We start from the raw sequence: 22,011 nt of genomic DNA, 5'->3' as shown, positions 1-22,011 counted from the left end.
TCTTTCTCAACTAAGGGGTCCTTGGCCTGAAAACGTTGAAGACTCCTGGGTTAAACCAAAATGGACTTCACTTTCAGTGACAGTTCTCAGTCCATACAGGGCTTGAAATGACTCGTCTTCAAACTCCCTTTGGTCACTTTCACTTTGTTTTGCGTTTCTGTTCGTACAAAGGTCTTAATGAGCTCATGCCTCGACCCCGAAGTCAATTATTAGAAAATTGTCCAATTTCAGCCATTCACTGATTACATCAATAACAATCCCCCCCTCCACGCGGGCCATCATTACATCAGCTACCACCGCATAATGACGCTCATTTATATGGATCTCATAATGCAATATATTCCCAACAAAGTAAACATTTAGACGCGTGTGTGCGCGAGTGTGTGCGTGCGTTTGTGTGTATACTGGTGATGTGCACCGGAAACGGACAACCTGAAAGCTCACGACGACAAGTTGTGAGCTTGTAGATTCGCAGTTTTCAGGGCTTTCGGATTAGGGTTACCGAAATCGCAAAGAAAGAAATATAAAAATGGCATTCGTCCTAAAAAGTTGATAGTCCTCATAAGAATAAAAATACAAACGTGTGCAAATGTGTGTGTGTGTGGGTGTATTTGTGTGTGCGCGTGCTTGCAGAGAGGAAAATAAACATATGCGTATGAAAGTAAAGAGAGAAAACACCAAGTTTTTCCTCGCAGAGACCAAATTGGCAATCATCCGTTTGCTGCCTCCCTACCCCCTTGGTTATAATGAAATTGCTTGAGCAATGGTTGAAATAAATGATATAATTCTAATGTACACACAATTAAACGGCGAGGGTAACAGCTACTGTGGCATTCACCTCATAGCCCGGTTTATGATACACACAAAGCAAAAAGCCAAACCTATAAATAATAAATACAACCCCCTGATTATTCCGAGTCCCCGAGATTTGCATAATTATTGTTTTTCAGCGGCAAGCATCTGTTAAAATTGCAATCCCTTCCCTTTGTTTCAAACGAGCCTTCCCCGCGCGTACCTTCCCCTCATCGCTGCACTGCGGCGCACATGAAGAAAGAATAAATTGGTGTTATAAGGAAGGGAGAGAGAGAGAGAGAGAGAAAAAAATGCCTCATTTATAATTAATGGGGTGGTCACAGTCGCGCGAGGGGATATTGCTGCAAATGTGCCGCTATTACTCTGAAAGGGTATGCGTGTTGGAACCGCGCGCGGACCGGTGTTTTACTGCAGTTTGTGAATGCTTGTCTCTTTCTCTCTCTCTCTCTCCCCGTCTTTTAAATCACTAAAGCGCCAGTTTGCCGTTGAGCCAAGCACCTGTCCCCCTGTCTGTCTGGCTATCATTGCTGAATGGCTGTTTCATATGTTGTGTCAGAGAGCACGCGGGTGTCTGGGTTTTACAAGCATGAAATACAAATAGAGGCGTTCTTAACCCATTAAGACCCTGAGGCCTATTCGAAAGATTTATTCTATATGCTACACAGTTTACATGTTGCTATGATATCAGTGGTTCTCTAACTTTTTCATGTCAAGGATCCCCAGTAGTATATATCGTCAATGTCTGGCCAAAACCTCTGAAGTCCATTTTTGAGGTTTTTGATTTTTTGGCATGCAGGGCTAATAATATTGAACCAATGGAAAGTAGTAAAAAGTGCTTGGGACAAAACCTCCTAACTCCACACTTTCTGCCAAACCAGCTAACTCCACCTGATTGGCCCTCTCTAAATATGTGCTATTGAACACCCTTTACGTCTGTGTGTTGGTTAAAATAATATTGAACCAACGACAAGTAGTAAAAAGCCCTTCGGTCAAAACCTCCTAACTCCACTTGAGCTCATTTTATATTTATATTACATAAGTAGGATATATTTGGCAGCCAACCCCCATCTCAAAATATGTTGTTCCAGTGAAAATCTAAAGTGACACAGATGCTTTTATTTTAATGAATAAGACATTATTTTGAAGCGGTACTATGTAACCTTTTTAATGAATATTTTTTTCTTTTTTTTTCCAGTCTTGTAATACAATATAACTTACACAATCCACCGGTTACACCTCTCTGTTGGTAACCAGTGGTGTCCCACCCTTCATAACAGGGTGGGACATGCATTCCCAACTTGCGTCGTTCCTGAGTAGGCCGGTCCAACAAACTGTAGGCTCCACATCCGGTTAATGAAGCACCCTAGCTCATCAACGACTCTCACCTGCGCATTGCATTAACTACATCACACATGACCCCGGGGGTGTACAGGACACAGCATACGAGCGGAGTGGAGCGGGGGGAAATGCCGCTCCCCGCTCCAGGGGGCTGTTGTCGCGCTCGCCCACCTTGATTTGCGCACCTCTCGCTCTGTACTTGAGTACAGGGTACTTTATAAGCATGTTAAAATAGAAATATATACAATTTTCTTAGTCTCTGTCTAAGGAGTCTATGCAGCGAGCGAGTCTTTTCTGCGGTTTTCCGCAACCCCTGCTATAAAACAGGACATCTCTGACGACCCACCATCGGGGTCCGCCCCCCCTCATTGGGAAAACCCCCAGTGGGTCTGGGATCCCCGGCTGGAAGTGTGTAGAGCAGGGGTCTTCAAATGGGGGTCCGGGACCTTAGAGTTGCTACGGGGGTCAAAATCTTTGTGTGATTATTTATTCATTTTTATTATTATTATTACCAGTAAGACTCCCTAATCGGGAGATAAAGTGACCTTCAGGTCGCATACACAAACTTTAGAAGGCAATATAGGCAATCAGGAGGGAATATGGGAAATGGGACAGATCCATGTTGATGACATGACTTTAGAGATACTGTGTTCCGCTTTGTGTGATTTTAGGCCAAAATCTGTATAGGAGCAGTGTCCAAAAATGTGTTTTGCAAAAATCAGCCTGAGAGGGCCATGTGTGAAATGAGGGGTGAAGGTTGTGAGTTGCCATCCAATGAGTGTGTGTGCAAAGTTTGGCATGGATAGTGGCAACGGTGCCGGAGATAAGAGTAGGGCAAAAGTGTGCCGTGACAGACAGACAGACGGACAGATGGACAGACAGACAGCCGGTGGAGCTTTTCATAGTAACTGTGTGATTATTTATTCATTTTTAGTATTATTATTATTTTTACCCTAACTATGCACTTGAACCCTAGAATCCCTATTCTGAGGAGAACTTTAGACAAACATTCCAGATCTACAAGCTCACAAGTTACGAGGCATTGTGAGCTTGACAGTATTCACAGTTTAATTGGTTAAATATCTGAAAATACACATGAACATGAATCCAACTTACACACTGCTGTCAAACAAACAAGTCTATGAAATCTGTGAAAAACGGCTAATCTGCAACACAATTTCATGCATTATGTAGTGGGGGTCCCTGCTTCATTTCTCTCTCTCTCTCACTCTCTCTCTCTCAGGGAAGGGGTCCTTGGCCTGAAAACCCTTGAAGACCCCTGGTGTAGAGGCTCTCTCTCTCTCTCCATCCATCGCGCGCCGCACTGTGCAGTGTTTATAACCAAGCCAAACATTAGCCAGGTGACTTATCATGGAGGCCCGGGCCGAGTGACCTTTTAATACGGGCTGTCATTGATCTGCGCGCCGCACGGCAACGCACTCTCCATCCCAAGGTGATAGATTATTCAATTAACTATTGACCTTTTCCTGGGCCGCTCGTTTGTCGATGGAAATGCTTTTATGACAGCGCTACGGTTACGAAAAAAAGAAAATGGACGCTGAGTTTTGATTTTTTTTAGGGGTTTGGGGGGGAAGGGGGGGGGGGGTGAATTTACTGTGAGTGTATGATTCTTCCGACCTCTTTCTCTCTCTCTCTCTCTCTCTCTCTCTCTCTCTCTCTCTCTCACTCTCTCCCTCCACTTCCATTCCTTTTTCTCTCATATACCGTGGACTGGTTTGATTTACTTTGCCATGTCGTCTCTGTCGGGTGGAAACCACATTTTGTCCGAAACTGTTACTTTTCAGGATTCACATTCAAAAACGGCGAAAGTAGCAGATCTACAAGCTCAAAACGTGTCGCGTTTCGACCTTTGGACCTGCAACTTTTTGGGTTTAGTTTTTTATTATCCCACCATCTACTAACCCGTTTTTCACCCACTGCCAATTGCCTAAGCTGTAATCCTGTGCTCTGCTCTTCCTCTGCCAACCCGTGGAGGGCCCCGAACTTAGATCACGCTTCCTTCAGGAACACATTATTCTACCCGTTCCTTTCCCCTCCATCAGTCATTTTTGTGAGGGTATACTGTACCTACCCTAGGAGACACGGGGAAAACATGCAAACTCCACACCGAAGGGCCCTTTCACCAACTCCACCTATAGGGTGTGGGCACTGATGACGTTGAAGAGAGAACACGGCTCCAAAGACACCCCCACATCGTCCCCGGCGGGAATCGAACCCCCGGGACCTTCTAGGTGTGAGGCGACAGCGCTACTGACTGTGCACTGTGCCTGGGCTGGGATCTGCCGCTTTTGTGTGATGCTGTATGATCGAGTAGGGAGTTGTTTACAAAGAAAAAAATTGTCACTGTCTGGCAGAAACCTTGTATCTCCAAGTTTCACATTTGTACATTCATTCGCCAAGTAAAGCACTGCTTCATCATACAAGGCCATCGCACAAAAGTAGTGAAAACAGCTGATCTACAAGCACACAACGCCTCGTGGTGCGAGGCGTTGTGTGCTTGTAGATTTGCTGTTTTCACTAGTTTAGTAAATTTTTTAAATGATAAATACAAATTGAAAGGTTTCCAACCGACAACGATGAAATATTGCTAGAATACAAAGTTATAGCTATATAATGAAGTTTGTCTTGTCCCTCTTTCTATACTGTTGCATTGGTGATGGTGATCAGTGGATCCATGCAGGGAGGTGTGGTGGAGGGGGAAGCACAGGGGAGCAACACTTTCCATGGAGAAATAGGACGTTGGTTTGGTCAATGGATCTGACCACATCCATTGTGTGTGTGTGTGTGTGTGTGTGTGTGTGTGTGTGTGTGTGTGTGTGTGTGTGTGTGTGTGTGTGTGTGTGTGTGTGTGTGTGTGTGTGTGTGTGTTTTGGGGGGGATTACCAAAAAAAATTCAACAAGTTGTTACGCCATTGTGTGTTGTCACTGCTGTTGCATCCTACTGGCTCACGTTTCAGTGAGGAGCCCCTACCGGCCGCTGGCCTTCGTCCTACTCCTCCCGCCAAACACTCCCTGCTGTCAGGTGTCAAAACATACATTTACCACTTCAGCCCTATATACATTTCAGCCATTTGAAAATAGCCGATCTACAAGCTCACAATGCGACACATTCCGAGCTTTTAGATCTGCTATTTTCAAATGATTTTCATCCATTTGAAAACTTGAAATGGGACATTCTGCATAATGAGTACTACCAATATTTTGTATTGACTTCCAGACTTTCATTTAAACAGAGTATTTCTACATTGCAGTATTGATACTTTTACTTGTAAACGTAAAAAGAATTGAGTACATTTTAGCACCACTGCTTTTTTATCAGTCCCCATGCTCATCTCTCTCTCCTGGATCTCTCCACATGCATTAACAGGGCCATCCAGACGGTATACCCCATGCAGGGGGGCACAGTTTTTAACGCACACCCCATGCTGTTAGGTGGCGTGCAAAACCCAGAGCATTTGTTGCCCCCGTAGAAATGGGCCGGCGATGAATTGACAAGGATAGAGAGAGAGAGTCAGAGAGAGAGAGATGGAGAGATGGAGGGAGAGAGAGCTTACTCATAGCTTTAGAAAGCTCTGCACTCAGCATTGTTGTTGTCAGATATGAGAGACCTTTTTTTCCACGTGTACATTTCACTGCACTTTGCAGAGCCGCTCAACTCCAAGCTCCAGGGGTGTCGCACCAAATTCTGGGCCCTGGGTACAAGGATTCACTGCGGGCATTATTTTGTTCTTTAACTATTGAAAAATAGCAGATATACAAGCTCACAGCGCGGCACCGAGTGCCGTGCTGCGAGCTTGTAGATCTGCTATTTTTTATCGTGAAAATGTGTGTCTTTGAATATTGAAAAACCTATGTTTCTATGTCAGGGGTGCTCAAACTTTTTCATGTGAAGGACCTCCAAAATGATATGTATTTGGCCACGGACCCCGATCTCAAAATATTTTGTTCCAGGGACCCCCCAGAAGCAGAATTTGAGTTAAAAATGCTCGCTTTAAAAAATACATATATTCAAAGATTTGCACACATTTTCACGACTTTTCAAAAAAATAGCAGATCTACAAGCTTGCAGCACGGCACTCGGTGCCACGCTGTGAGCTTGTATATCTGCTATTTTTCAATAGCCAAAGTATAACATAATTAAGGCCCCTCCACCGTCCTTGGGCCCTAGTAACTCAGTCCCCCCCCCCCCCCCCCCCTGTGACGCCCCTGCAAAGCACTTCAAGAATTCAGAATCACAACATCAGCCTCGCTCCGTCCGCTGCCAAGTCTGAGGTTCACGCCGGGACTTTGTAACTTTCGCTGCGTGACGCGAAGCACGTCGGATATGTAAGACGGATGTCGGCTCCGCCTGAACTCTTTGCCGTTGTTGTTGAGCACTTTGTAATCTAGATGTGATAGAAGTGATCGGTGAGCAAGTGGAAGTGCGGTGAGAAAAAGGCTGCAAAAGGAAAATAAGTCTGCCTTCCTAGATTCAAGATTCAACAAGAATTATTTGCAACATACGCGTATGTCTATTCTCAGAAAAATATGTAATTTTTCCCCCTTTCTCCTCTGTAAATATAGAAATTGTATTTGTTGATGTATTAATGCGTTAATATCCGAAGTTCTGTTGATGAATTGAATACATAGGACCACAATGAAAAAAGTAATCCCCAGGGCATTTTTGCGTGATACACTTGCAGGGTTTTATTATATCTCCGTACTGTTTACATTTTTGATTAAAGCATTGAATCCAATCAATCAAACACACCAACTAAAGCTCAAGCTGCTTGCACCATAGAAAACACACAACTCCTTCAAACATGTTGCATAAAATGTGCATGTATGCCTTCTCCAACCAGTAACCGTTTATCTGTGTCAGTCCCGACTCAATTTGGACGGATGGACGGCATACTGTACATCTGAGCTGGTTTATGGGCATTCATTTTATCCTTGGCCCATGATGGCAGATCCACATGTATGGTAATACAGGTATTATGTAAGTCTTGCCGAGCCATGAGTTCTATAAGACAGGATCATATTTTCTGGCTGTTTCTTTTTCTTTTTTCTTTTTTTTTTTTATATTTGTTTTTGGGCTTTTATTGATAGGACAGTAGACTGACAGGAAGTGGGGGGAGAAATCGGGAGTGACATGTGGCAAAGGTCATCCGTGCCTATGTGGCAATGCCTAAGTGGTACGTGCCTGGACCAGTAGGCCAGCAGGTGCCTCTCTCCTGCCTGTTTCTCTAGCGTGAGCCAGCTTGATGTAGGCTACAAGTAAACCCTGGACATGACGGTAGTATGTCGCAGGGACTTCCCCCCCAATCCAACCTTTTATGCTGAGTGCCAAGAATGGAGGCATGGTATGACTTGGCCGAGTTGGACGGTGAATCGAATCCCGGCCTCCCAATTTCAGGGTGGACACTATTAACCACAGGGCTACTGAACTGGTCTGTATGTACTTTATGCACTGTATAGTATAGGGCTCACGTAGTACCAAAGTTAGCCGTCATCAATCACAGAAAAGCGACCTTTAGCTGTACCTCCAAGAGGAGAAACACATGATCTTAACGCAACTTGACACGTCGTCCCTTCGAGAGAGTCCCCGCTGCGGGCCCAAGCGCGTGCACGTCAAGGGCCGAGCACCTTCTCTGCCGGATCAACAACAACACAAAGTTATATAGCGGTTTATTTTTAGATGAAAACACTGCTACCGCTCCCCCCGCCAACCTGCCGTCTCTCTCTCTCTCTCTCTCTCTCTGTTAAAGTAATGTAGTGTTAAAAATGCATGAGTGACGCTTTAGAGAGGGGGGTCTCATGCATTGTTAAGCAGGCTCCATAACCTTGCATCAGTCGGCGGGTCGGTGGGAGTGCAACCTATCCTTGTTTTTGCGAGACGTCGCGTTTCAAAGAAAAAAGATCGGTCTCCCGGTCGGACCCGTTGAATTATTGATGGTGGGACAGATGTTGCGCTGATGTGGAGATGGTGTAAGAGCCTGGCTGCTCGTAGGCAGGTGATGAGCAACGTTGTGACATTCCACTCGCTGTTTCTTATGGCGACGAGGATGGGATGTGTGTAGTGATGGAAGAAATACTCTCACATGTTTTACTTAAGTAAAACTATCAATGCCGCAATGTAGACGACATAATCTGTCACAACCATAAATTCTGTATTCAACATGTACTTGAGTAAAAGTACAAAAGGTATTGGCATTACCATTGTACTTAAAGAGGTGGTGCCATTTCTCCCTGAAAGCCGCTGAGTCAAAAGGCCCAATCGCAATACACCACTTTAACGCCACCATAAAATCATCCACTCCCCCTTTTTTCCATTCAGCAACAGCTGTGGGTGTGGCTAATCTCCAGCTGGGTCACCACCCACCTGAAAACCAGGTATAATTATTAATGAACAGTTGGGTGTAAAAATATAAAACAGACGATTGTGTGTGTGTGCGACTGTGCGTGTGTTTGCGTGTGTGGCCTCTGCTGTCTTCTTGCCAACTGCAAAGCACTCTAAGATTAACCCATTTTGTTGAAATGATGTTAAATCTAACTATAAGACAGCATACAAACACAGGTTTGTAGGTGCTTCATTATTTATAGACGTGTGCATGTGTACTGTATGTTTATCCAAATGCATGCAGTCTTCTTGCTTCTTGCTCTGAGATTCAGCCATTTGTGTATAAATTACAGTAAGTAGAACAGCACACAGCCACAGGTATGTGCATGGTTTATTATTTATAGCTGTGTGTATGTTAGGGATGGGACGATATGAAAATGTCACATCACGATTATTGTGACAACAAATCGCGATATCGCAATATTATTGCGATAATCAAAATCCATTATCCTGGGGTGGAAAATTTGCCAAAAAATAGCAGATCTACAAGCTTGTGAGCGCGACGCGTTGTGAGCTCGGCTATTTATTGTGAGATCGGATATTTATTGGCAAAGACATTTGATACAGAGTGAAAAAAGAGTGTATCAAGTACACATATCATAAGTACCTTTTACCAATTATAGAGGTTTTAACTGGTACCGGATATGCAGCTCGGCAAATAAAAGGTGAATGTGCATGACGGAGGACGATATCACGATAAATTAAATCTCCACGATACGATTATCGTGAGAGTTTTTTATCATGATTAACGATAATATCGCTTATCGTCCCATCCCTATTTGTATGTATGTCATGAAGAGGCACGCAGGAAACTGTTGTCATTATGGCTCGTTTTAACCCATTAGGCAAAATGTCTTCTAATCCTTCTAAGGTTTTTGAAAAACATGTGTCAGTGGCTTTCAAACTTTTTCATGTCAAGGACTCCCAGAATTGTATTGGCCGCAGACCCCCATCTCAGAATATGTTGTTCCAGGGACCACCCAGAAACAAAGATTTGAGTTACAAACGTTTAAAAAAATAAAAGTATATTCAGAATTGCAAACTTTTTCATGATTTTTCAAAAATAGCAGATCTACAAGCTCATGAGCTGGTATATCTGCTATTTTTGAATAGCTAAATAACCTGCAGTCCCTATTTTGGGAATGACATTGTAGTATTGTTTTGCAAAATGTCGAAATGTTTACAAATGCTCACAAACGCATACATTGTATACAGACAATAGGGTTTAATGTTTAATGATTATGTGATACAAACTATCACAATATGCTTTGGAAAATAATTTCTCTCTCTCTCTCTCTCTCTCTCTCTCTCTCTCTCTCCAGTAGTATTAGTGTAGCTGTGATGAACCGCCACTCAGCGGTTGACAAGCAGCTCTCAGCAGTCGGATGAGTCCAATTGATTATACCAGTCAGTCAATGTCACTCTGTGTGTGTGTGTGTGTGTGTGTGTGTGTGTGTGTGTGTGTGTGTGTGTGTGTGTGTGTGTGTGTGTGTGTGCGTGTGTGCGTGTGTGTGTGTGTGTGCGTGTGCGTGCGCGTGTGTGTGTGTGTGAGAGAGAGACTGTATGTAGAGGGAGGTGAGAACTTGTTTCACATTTCTCCATCTGGTCTGATTAGGGATTCAAACCGGCAACCCCGTTTTGTTGAACCTCCTTACAGTATATACCAGTAAGACTCCCGTAAATCGGGAGATAAGCGACCGCCAGGTCACATACACAAACTTTAGAAGGCAATGGTAGCCAATCAGGGGGGAATATGGGAAATGGGACAGATCCATGTTGATGATATGACTTAGGAGATACTGTGTACGGCTTTGCATGATTTTAGGGCAAAATCTGAAGGAGCAGTGTCCAAAAATGTGTTTTGCAAAAATTGGCCTGATGGTGTCGCTAGATGGGACAGATGCATGTTGATGACATGACTGTAGAGATACTGTGTACCGCTTTGCGTGATTGTAGGTCAAAATCTGTAGGAGCAGTGTCCAAAAATGTGTTTTGCAAGAATCGGTGGTTTGGCAGCCAAGGAGTGTGTGTGCAAAGTTTGGCATGGATCGGGGAAACGGTTGCGGAGATATGAGTAGGGGAACAGTGAGACGTGACAGACTGACTGACCGACAGACTGATGGACAGACTGACGGACAGACTGACTGAAAGCCGGTGGAGGTTTTGATAGTAACTGCAACCTGACGGTCGCAATGACCGGGGTCCAAACAGCACAAGCCGCGTCTCAAGTCCTTAAATTATTCCTATTTCCTTCACTTGTTTCCTATTTCCTTGTCTGTTAGTCCCGCCCACTGGGAGTTGGCCTATCACCTGTGATGTTGTCATCAGAAATGGCCAATGGGACGTCTCCTCTTCTCTATTTCCTCAATGGGAGGGACTAACATACAAGCAAGGAAATAGGAAATAGGATTGATTTAAGGACTTGAGACGCAGCTATATATATGGTCCCCTCCTTGTGTCACTCGACACCCAATGACTTTGCCAAAAATATATCGTCTCTGTTATGTGGAAACCTCACGTCCTAAACTGTTACTTTTCAGGATTAAAATGAAAAAAAAAAAAAAAAAACACCAAATGTCTTCGCCCCAAATAGAGCCGATCTACAATCTCACACCTAGTCGTGGCACGCCACGTTGTGAGCCGCGTCGTGCAGATTGTCTATTTTCACAGAATGTTGGCCTATCACGCCATGCCCCCGAACAGGGCCACCACTATAAAGGCTACATTAGTTTAACCTCTAGGCTCCCGCTGGACTGCTCCTGTCTATTAAATCACACACACATCTCTAACAGGCCTCCCCTCCCCTCCCTCTCCTCTCCTCTCCTCTTTTTATCCCTAATTGCCGCGTATCCCCTGTCCCGCCGCGTCCGCTCAGTCCCACACATCACTCAACCAATTGGCTTTGACAAGTAGGGGAGCCGTCGCTGTCAAAACTGTTAAGGAGGGAAAGAGAGACAGAGAGAGAAAGAGAGAGAGAGAGAGAGAGGGGGGGGTGAGGTGCAGGGACGTCGCACCAAATTCTGGGCCCTGGGTACAAGGATTCACTGCGGGCCCCCCGTGAATGTTCTTCATAGGGGGAGGGAGTTTAACCCATTTAGACTGGGAACGCATTATTTTGTGCTTTAACTGTTGAAAAGTAGCAGATATACAAGCTCACAGTGCATTTGTGCAAGCCTTTGAATATTTCAAATCCTCTATGTTTTTTCTTTTTTGGAAAAACCTTTATGTTTCTATGTCAGTGGTGCTCAAACCTTTTCATGTGAAGAACCCCCAAAATGATATGTATTTGGCCACGGACCCCATCTCAAAATATTTAGTTCCAGGGACCCCCCAGAAGCTAAATTTGAGTAAACAATTAAAGATATTCAAAGATTTGCATACATTTTCACGACTTTTCAAAAATAGCAGATCTACAAGCTCGCCGCACGGCACTCGGTGCCGCGCTGTGAGCTTGTATACCTGCTATTTTTTCCATAGTTAAAGTATAAAATAATTAAGGCCCCTCCACCTTGGGCCCTAGTAACTCAGTCCCACTTTCCCCCCCTTTGTGACACCCCTGGGTGTGTGTGTCCATGTGTGTGTGTGTGTATGTGTGGGTTCATATTTAAGAGGCACGGAGCCTAATAGATATCCATCATGTCTGGGTAAAGCCTACATCATCTGCGCGTCTGTCGCTCAGATCAAGACGTCTTACCCCCGCCGCGAAGCCCCGACGCAAAGTTATTACTCTACGCTGATGACTCCATGCTTCTTCTGCGGGAGCGGAATGTGACAGGTGAAGAGAGGAGAGGGGAGAGGATCAGGAGAAACCTGGGAGAGAAAGGGAGGGAGGGAGGGAGGGCGGGTACAACATGAATAAGTCAAGGAGGAAAGGAGATATTAAATATTCATCCCGCGCGATATCGCTCTTTGTCACATCCTCTTTAAGAGGGACGAGGACAGGAGTGCGACTTAGATCCTTTTTCTCTCTCTCTCTCTCTCTCTCCTGTGCAGGGGAGAGATAGAGTGTGTCGCACCGTATCACGTCACGGCTGAACAGCAGGCCTGAGTGGAATAGCAGTCGCTCGGAAATCAGTGTTTGTTTCGTTGTTGCCGGGAGTGCCCGGAGGGTGGGGGGTGGGATGGGGGGGTTGTTCACGTTCGTGACACGCTATAAGGTTAAACAGTCACAGCAATGCGAAAATCTATTTAAGACTGGCAATTCACAGCCTGTTGGGCTGTGAGGATATTGCAAGTACCGTGGGCCCTCAAATGAATTTGAAAAACAATCAGATTGTATTGATGATATAACTTGTGATTCCGATTAATACTGCTATATTGATCCAAACCGGACTAACACCATTGATAACTTTATCATTATCATGAACATGCTCTGCAAATGCACGCGGCCCGCGGTCAGATGGGTGGGCCACGTATGCTTTAGAGCAGTGGTTCTCAAAGTGGGTGCCGTGGCACCCTAGGGCAGGGGTTTTCAAAGTGGGTGACGGGGCACCCTGGGGTGCCGCGACGGCAGTCCAGGGGTGCCGCGAGATAATTTGATAATAGTTGGAATTTATTTGGAAACTTGAAAAACTATTTAGTATCATTTTAAACTTGAAGTTTAAAGTTATTTTCAGTCAGTTCCAACTAAAATGGCTATTATCTCAACGTTTTCATCGCAACATAATCACTAAAGTTTCAAGTTTCAAATGTGTACGTCTTTTGGTAAAGCAAAGCCTTGCATCATACAAGACTGTCGCACAAAACTAGTGAAAACAGCCGATCTACGATCAGCTGTTTTCACACGTGCGCATGCACACACATTGAACCCTTCAGCAGACAACACACTGCTGAAGGGTTCAATGTGTGTGCATGCGCACTTGTGCATGTGTGAGAGAGATATAGAAAGAGAGAGTACAAAAAGGTATGTTTGTGTGTGCGCAGGTGTGCTCTGTGCGTATGCTCTGTAACTGCACTTGAGTGTGTGTTTCAGTATGTGCGCGTGTGTGCACGCAGGCAGGGCAGATTGCTCTCTCTCTCTCTCTCTCTCTCTCTCTCTCTTTGCATACTGTAAATAGACATTTCTCTCTATTTATTCCTCTCTTCTCTCTCTCTCTCTCTCTCTCTCTGTTCTCTCGGTTCCTGACCATCTGTAAAATGTTACATCAACAAGGTACATCTCTCATACAACCCGAGATAATCAGAGGTAGTTCAAAAGCACACGCACACACACACACCCGTTCACGACACACACGCACACACACACACACACACACACACACACACACACACACACACACACACACACACACACACACACACACACACACACACACACACACACACGTGCACGGTTCGACAGCTTACTGTGCGCCATCCACGACTGTGCATTCAGACAGATGCCAGCGCCATATGGAGTCTAAATATATCACCTGTTTACTCACGGAGAGCGCTGTGCGAACGAACGCCGCTTCAGCCGCCCGGTCTGTGTACCTTTGTGTCGTCAGAGCGCCGCAGCTGACACGCCGCAACACAAAGGTGGTGATTATGTGCAATTATGAGTTACGGGAGACGGTAAATTAATGGAAAACAACCCGGCGGCATATGGCGGAGTCGCTTTCCCTGCGAGTTTCATTGTTATGCTTTCACTGTACTTTGTTTTTTGTTGTTTTTTTGTGCAAAAAAAAAAAACATGTGTGATTTGTCTATAATTGCATATTTGATTTGTTATGTTGATTGGGAAATGTGATTATAACACAAAAGAGGTTGTTCGCTTCATGTCACGTGGTCGTGGATAATGGGTCCTATACCTTGGCAGGCATATACAGTATACAGCAGTGATACTCAAACTCCGGCCCACAGGCCACTTCTGGCCCGCAGTGCAATTTTGACTTGCCCACCAGCTTAACTTTTTCCCTGCCAGATTATTTATTTATTTATTGGGTCTGGTGCCATCAAAAAGCGGCTTACCTTTGCGACGTTATAGTAGGCAGATACACTTTTTTTTTTTTTTTTTTAAGTGCCTGGTCTGCGCTTTCGCAGAACAGGCAGCAGAGGGCGGCGTCATGCAAGGATTAATGTGAATTTGGCTGGTCCCGCTTCCCTTACATTGAGAGCACACTCTGGCCATTGAGCCTTCCGTGTTGAGAAAATCAACACGGAAGAGAATTGGTCTCCGTTGATGTTAATCCATAATGGATTTTTAAGACCATCCCTGCAGACGATGTGATTACAGTACACGGCGGCGCGACCCCTCATCAGCTTAAGGACATCAACAAGGTAAACGAACGAACGGCCGTATTGGCGCGGCTCACTCTCGAGAATTGGGGCGAACAGGAACGTCCAAAGCAGTATAAGAGTTAATGTCCTCGAAGTCATGCATCCAACAAGCTTTAAATTGTAGCGCTACAACTGCATCATTAGCCATTTGGTAGCCAAACAGTCTGGGAATCTATTTTAAGTAGATTGTTTTATTTTATTTTATTTTCCTTAGCCATAACTATCTATTTTCACGAGTTTATTTTCTGTAAAAAGCCACTTGTGTTGAATTTATGTGTCATAAATAACACTGTGAAGCAATTGAAAGAGAGATGTGCTCAGCTATATCCCATTTGACAGCAGGCAGACAGACAGACAGCAACCGAGACAAATAGCAGACAAATGTACATTAGTTTGCTTTAGTGTTGGTGTGGAATAAGCTAATTGCACAGAATTATTAAAAAGAGAGAAAATTTAGCAAATGACTTACAAATGATGTCATTGACAGAATATAAATGGAATTCCAAGCCATACAATAATGCACATTACACTTGTCTTACGTTATGTGGAAATAAAGCAAATAAAAGAGAGAAGTTATCAAGTAATGTCATTTTATCAACTGGCCCATGATGGCCCCTTGACATTTTTTGTAATGTGGCCACTAGTTCAGCAGTTTGAGTATCTCTGGTGTACAGTATATACCGTTTTGTGTACACAAACACACAAAAGGAGAGGGGCCAAGGATAAAGCCTTGGGGGGCACAGATAAACAAAGTACAGTATAGGGTTTAAGTCGTTTATTGGGACCATAGGTCGCATTTATGAAAACCTGCAGCTCATGTGCATCAGTCAGTCAGTCAGTCAGTCAGTCAGTCAGTCACGCTCCATAAGACAGAATTAATTTGCAAGTGTGACTCGCGTCACGGCAACCACACTTGATATCACCACCTGATATCATCAATATTAATTAAGTCCATATCTGGGAATGCCCATATATGGACATATTGTGTCAGTCTCTGTTGTTGGCCCTATACTGGCAGGTGAGTCAGTAGATTAAAACCTGTTCTGTTTTGATCTATGATCAGTAGATGATCAATGGTACCAAACATTTTACATAACAGCACAAACACATGCATAATGACAATAGCAGATCCCATTGCAAGGTCGATTTAAATTCCTCATGGGCTCATCCATCATTTATGCAGAATTTGGTTAGTGAATATCGTTTATTTCAGGTGGAAACCTTGTATGTCTGAAAATGTTACTGAAAAAAAACCTAAGTTCAAGTGGAATTGATTGATTGAGTATTTTAAAAGTGGAGAACATAAGTATAGTCAATACATTAAAAGAATGTATACAGTACCAGTAAGACTCCCTAATCGGGAGATAAGCGACCGTTGGTCGCTTATCTCCACAAATATCACAACCTCCACCTCTCACGTCATACGGGTAGCCATAGTTACACCTGGAATGTTGAATCTCCATATATGGAGATAACCTACGCATCACACAAAGTCTGACCTCACCAGCCCATACTTGGGCATGGACGACTTGTATCTCCATATACGGAGATGGCCATATATGGAGATACGATGACATCACAGAGTCCACAGCTGATGATGTGGCGTGATGTCATACAATACACAAACAAGCCCTATATAAAGGGGCAATTCTCACCAGGGAAGAGAGCATTGCCTGGAATGTTGAATCTCCATATATGGAGATAACCTACGCATCACACAAAGTCTGACCTCACCAGCCCATACTTGGGCATGAACGACTTATATCTCCATATACGGAGATGGCCATATATGGAGATACGATGACATCACAGAGTCCACAGCTGATGATGTGGCGTGATGTCATACAATAAACAAACAAGCCCTATATACTGATGCGATACGATGACATCACAGAGTCCACAGCTGATGATGTGGCGTGATGTCATAATAAACAAACAAGCCCTATATACTGATGCGGAGATATGAGCAGGGCAAAGGTGTGACGTGTGACGTGTGACCGACCGACGGACGGACGGCCGGTGGAGGTTTTCATAGTAAACTGCTCCCTGACGGTCGCAACTATGAAAACCTCCACCGGCCGTCCGTCCGTCGGTCGGTCACACGTCACACCTTTGCCCTGCTCATATCTCCGCATCAGTATATAGGGCTTGTTTGTTTATTGTACCAGTAAGACTCCCTAATCGGGAGATAAGCGACCGTTGGTCGCTTATCTCCACAAATATCACAACCTCCACCTCTCACGTCATACGGGTAGCCATAGTTACACCTGGAATGTTGAATCTCCATATATGGAGATAACCTACGCATCACACAAAGTCTGACCTCACCAGCCCATACTTGGGCATGGACGACTTATATCTCCATATACGGAGATGGCCATATATGGAGATACGATGACATCACAGAGTCCACAGCTGATGATGTGGCGTGATGTCATACAATAAACAAACAAGCCCTATATACTGATGCGATACGATGACATCACAGAGTCCACAGCTGATGATGTGGCGTGATGTCATACAATAAACAAACAAGCCCTATATACTGATGCGGAGATATGAGCAGGGCAAAGGTGTGACGTGTGACGTGTGACCGACCGACCGACTGACCGACCGACCGACCGACGGACGGCCGGTGGAGGTTTTCATAGTAAACTGCTCCCTGACGGTCGCAACAAGTACAGTTAAACACCCTGCCTAAAAGGAACATCCCAAATAAGTCTTTTTACGGTCTTTTTTACGTTGGAAGTTCCTAGGTAGTTATAATTTAGTTACAAGCTCCTCAATAAAGTCCTCTATAAACTCCATTTTGTTCAGAACACAAAACCAGAGATTGTCGGACAAAAAGAAAGTATTTTACTAAAATGGCAATAAATTACATTGCAGTTTTTACTGTGTGTGTGTGTGTGTGTGTGTGTGTGTGTGTGTGTGTGTGTGTCTGTGTCTGTGTCTGTGTCTGTGTGTGTGTGTGTGTGTGTGTGTGTGTGTGTGTGTGTGTGTACGTGTGTTTGTGTGAGTGTATTTTTAGCGTGTGAAGTATCAGTGGATTGTGGGGAAAAAGTGGTCCCTCCCAGATGTTTGATGTTTCCCATCACCAGGCCCTGCCCTGGCCCTCACTCTTAGCGTGCGTGCGTGCGTGTGTGCGTGCGTGTGTGTGTGCGTGCGCGCGTGCGTGCATGAGAAAGAGGTTTTGTGAATGCAAGTATGAGGGCAGTTGTCTGTGAGAATGATAGGACGCATGTGTGTCCGCGTGTGTGTGTGTGTGTGTGTGTGTGTGTGTGTGTGTGTGTGTGTGTGTGTGTGTGTGTGTGTGTGTGTGTGTGTGTGTGTGTGTGTGTGTGTGTGTGTGTGTGTGTGTGTGTGTGTGTGTGTGTGTGTGTGTGTGTGTGTACGTGTGTGTGTGTGTGTGCACGAGGGGGACAGTTTGTATCTGAGAGGATGTGCATGAGTGCGTGGGTGTGTGAACGGGTATGTTTCTATGCCTGTGTAAATATGCAGCCTGTGTGTGTGTGTGTGTGTGTGTGTGTGTGTGTGTGTGTGTGTGTGTGTGTGTGTGTGTGTGTGTGTGTGTGTGTGTGTGTGTGTGTGTGTGTGTGTGTGTGTGTGTGTTTGTGTGCGCGTGCGTGTGCGTGTTCTTTCGTGCATGCCTAAATACATATAAACATGCACAATCGTAGGTGTATGTGTGCGCGCGCGTGTCTGTGTGTGTGTTTTTAGCGGTGCAGGGGCACTGTGGGAGTACTTCCTGTTCAGATCCTCAGTGTTTTCATTAGGAATAGTGACCAGTGTGTGTGTGCATGTTCGTGTGTGCGAGTGTGCATGCGTGTGTGTGTGTGTGTGTGTGTGTGTGTGTGTGTGTGTGTGTGTGTGTGTGTGTGCTTGTGTGCACGTGTGTGTGTGCGTGTGCGTGCGTGTGCGTGTGCGTGTGTGTGTGTGTGTGTGTGTGTGTGTGTGTGTGTGTGTGTGTGTGTGTGTGTGTGTGTGCGTGTGTGTTTAGGAACAGTGACATTCCTGAAGCCTTTCACTGCTCTGACAGGAAGTGGCAACTCGAGCCAACACTGATTACAAGCCAGCTCTGAACTCAACACAACATTACAGGACAGAGCAGCTCCATGACCACACTATCTCCTCTCTCTGACACAAGGCAAACACCACTGTCTTAAACCCTCCACACCAGTGGTCTGCAACCCTTTTCATATCAAGGCCCATTATGTATTGCAGGGGTCTTCAACGTTTTCAGGCCAAGGACCCCTTAGTTGAGAGAGAGAGATGAGAGATGAATCTATGAACAACCTCTTCATAGATTCCATATAGTTTCATTGTTTCACAGTTTCATTGTGAGCTTTTAGATCTGCTATTTTTTACCAAAGTTCTCTGAATATGGATGCTAGGGTTCAAGTGGTTAATATAAAATAAAAGTTTCTATCACATGACGATTTGGAGGACCCCCTGCAGTAACTCTGTGGACCCCCTAGGGGTCCCAGACCCCCTGTTGAAGACCCCTGATGTATTGGGTATTAGAGCCACAGACCAGAGATTTTGCCTCTAGCTCAGACCCAAAACGTAAGCTAAGATGTTGTTCACAATTCCATACTGTACTGATGTGGTAGACCATGAGAGATAAAAGGCAAACATTGCTCAAAATAACAATTCTTCTACATAATTGTGCAGACTACTTGTAAATTAAGTAATGCAGATGTTTAATAATAATTTAACTCTTGTGAGCGTAAAATGAAACCCGTAAGGGTTAAAGAACTATACAGTAAGGGTCTATTTGCGAGGGACAATCCACAAATATATCATATTATGGTATGTAAATAAATCCTTTCCCCTGAGATACAGTATGTGTCACAAGGTAAACGTGAGAGAATAGTAGTTTCCATTACAAAATAACAACATTGACATTTAACCACTTGAACCCCAATATCCCGATTCTGGAGGGGAACATTCACCAAAAATTGCAAATCCACAAGCTCACAACGTTGTGAGCTTATATACAGTAGGTTGGCTATTTCTGGCGAGGAGGTTTGGTGGTTCGTCTTATAGAGGGTTTATGTGGTTGAACTGAAGTGACATTGATCAATTCCAAATATTATCTAAGTATTCTATGGCACCCATGGACTTGTGCCACGGAACCCTAGGGCAGGGGTTCCCAAACTTTTTTGTCTCAGGGCACCTCATAAATATATATTTTTTTTTAATTCCGAGGCACCCCTACATTATAATTTTCACTCCCAGCACCTTATATTTATAGCATATCGTCGTTGTCGGGTGGAAACCTTGTATGTCTAAAACCGTTTGTTTTGTATTTATCATCTATAAAATGTACTAAACTAGTGAAAACAGCAGATCTAAAAGCACACTTGTAGATCGGCTGTTTTCACTAGTTTTGTGCGACAGTCTTGTATGATGCAAGGCTTTGCTTTACCAAAAGACATACACATTTGAAACTTGGAGATACAAGGTTTCTGCCCGACAGTGACGATATTTTAGTGATTATGTTGCGATGAAAACATTGAGATAATAGCCATTTTAGTTAGAACTGACTGAATTTCTTTTGGCGTGTGGACAGCATAAACTGAGAAGTTGTTTGCTTGCATGCTTACGTGCACCTTGTGCTCCTCGCCTCCTCCTTGCAATGAGAGCATCCCGTGGTGGTCTCTGTAGATGAAATATATCCATATTTTGAGCGCATTCACGACATGTTAATATTAGAGAGCTGTCTTGTTTAGGGATGGAGCCCTAATGAATGATTGTTTTAATGATATTTGTTACTCTTGTCAATTGTCGTCTTCATAGATGGTGGTCAGCCACAAACTCACAGTCGCAAAAGATACCAGTTATGTTCTGAATTTGTTGTCTCACATATCTTTCCACCGGCTCAATAAGCAGGATCGATAAGGTGCTCATTATCAATAACGAGCTATACAGCCCTAGTCTTGTTAAGTAACGGGGCATATCTGACGTGACGCCTGCCTCTTCTCTTGGTCAAATTTTGGATATTAATAAGCAGCCATGAATTTAAGCCAGCGATTGTTATAATTCAAAGGTCTCAATAATCTGTGAGAAGTCTGTTAATTTGCTGTATGAGTCTCTCCTATGACTTATTGTATGGGCAGCTATAGGAGGAGGCGACCAAAATGAACCATACCGATGTTGCTTATTATAGCTTTTTAATTGCCTTGGCTTGAACTAAAACAATATTTGACAGACAGACATGCCTAGCCATCATCATTTTATGATGATTTGGAATGATAGGCCTATAGGCCATTATTGCAATCGATCGATCGCAATGGAATGGAGAGGGAAATGGGCATGCATAGCGCATCATAAAGGAAGCCCGACCTGTTTAACGTGTGTGCTGCGTGGATAGAGGCAGAGGCACGCATGGGCTTTAATAGTTCGCGAATTTATATTAAATGAATGTTTAAATATAATTGTGCATGTTAAAGTGTGAAGATTGTGAAACTTGGACGATGCATAGCCTATAGATAGCTGCGCTGCAATGATTGCAACGCAGCTATATGAGAGCAGGGGGACGCGGCCACTCGCTTCGGTGACGCGCATACAGGGATTTATAGCGTTTTGCGTTTTCATGTGGGCTGACATTTTTTTCTACACAGGGCCGTGTGGAGGCATAGAGGGCCAACCCGGGGAAGTGGAATTCGTATTGGTGTAGATTTGGCCTAAATGTCATACATATTCTGAAGAAAACCTGGAGATTTGACATTCAGTAATTGGGTCTTATGATCAACAACAAGAACATAATGTGTGTAAATAAGAAAATCTAAATGTTTCCACGGACAAGGACACGTCTTTGTCACAGACACATTTGTCTGCACCGACATATTGAAGACCCCTGTTTCCAGCACATGTGTATTACAGTACAGCAGGAAAGATACTAAAGATCGAATCTGAAATTGACATGAAAAGTATCTGAGACAGTTTCTAATCCCTCTCATCATCTTTGACAGCACAGTTAGACCACTTCTTTACGAAAGTTATATATCTGAAGAAACTTTAAAAACGTGCAAAGGCATCATCACTTATTAAAGCTGTTTTTTACATGTACGTGAGGAAAATGCAAGCGCACGCACACACACACACACACACACACACACACACACACACACACACACACACACACACACACACGCACGCACACACACACACACACTTTCGACCTGCTCTCGATGTTGTGT

This window comes from Nannobrachium achirus (genome assembly GCF_963921795.1).
Source record: "Nannobrachium achirus genome assembly, chromosome: 24".
Lineage (NCBI taxonomy): Eukaryota > Metazoa > Chordata > Actinopteri > Myctophiformes > Myctophidae > Nannobrachium > Nannobrachium achirus.
This window is presented reverse-complemented; position numbering follows the sequence as displayed.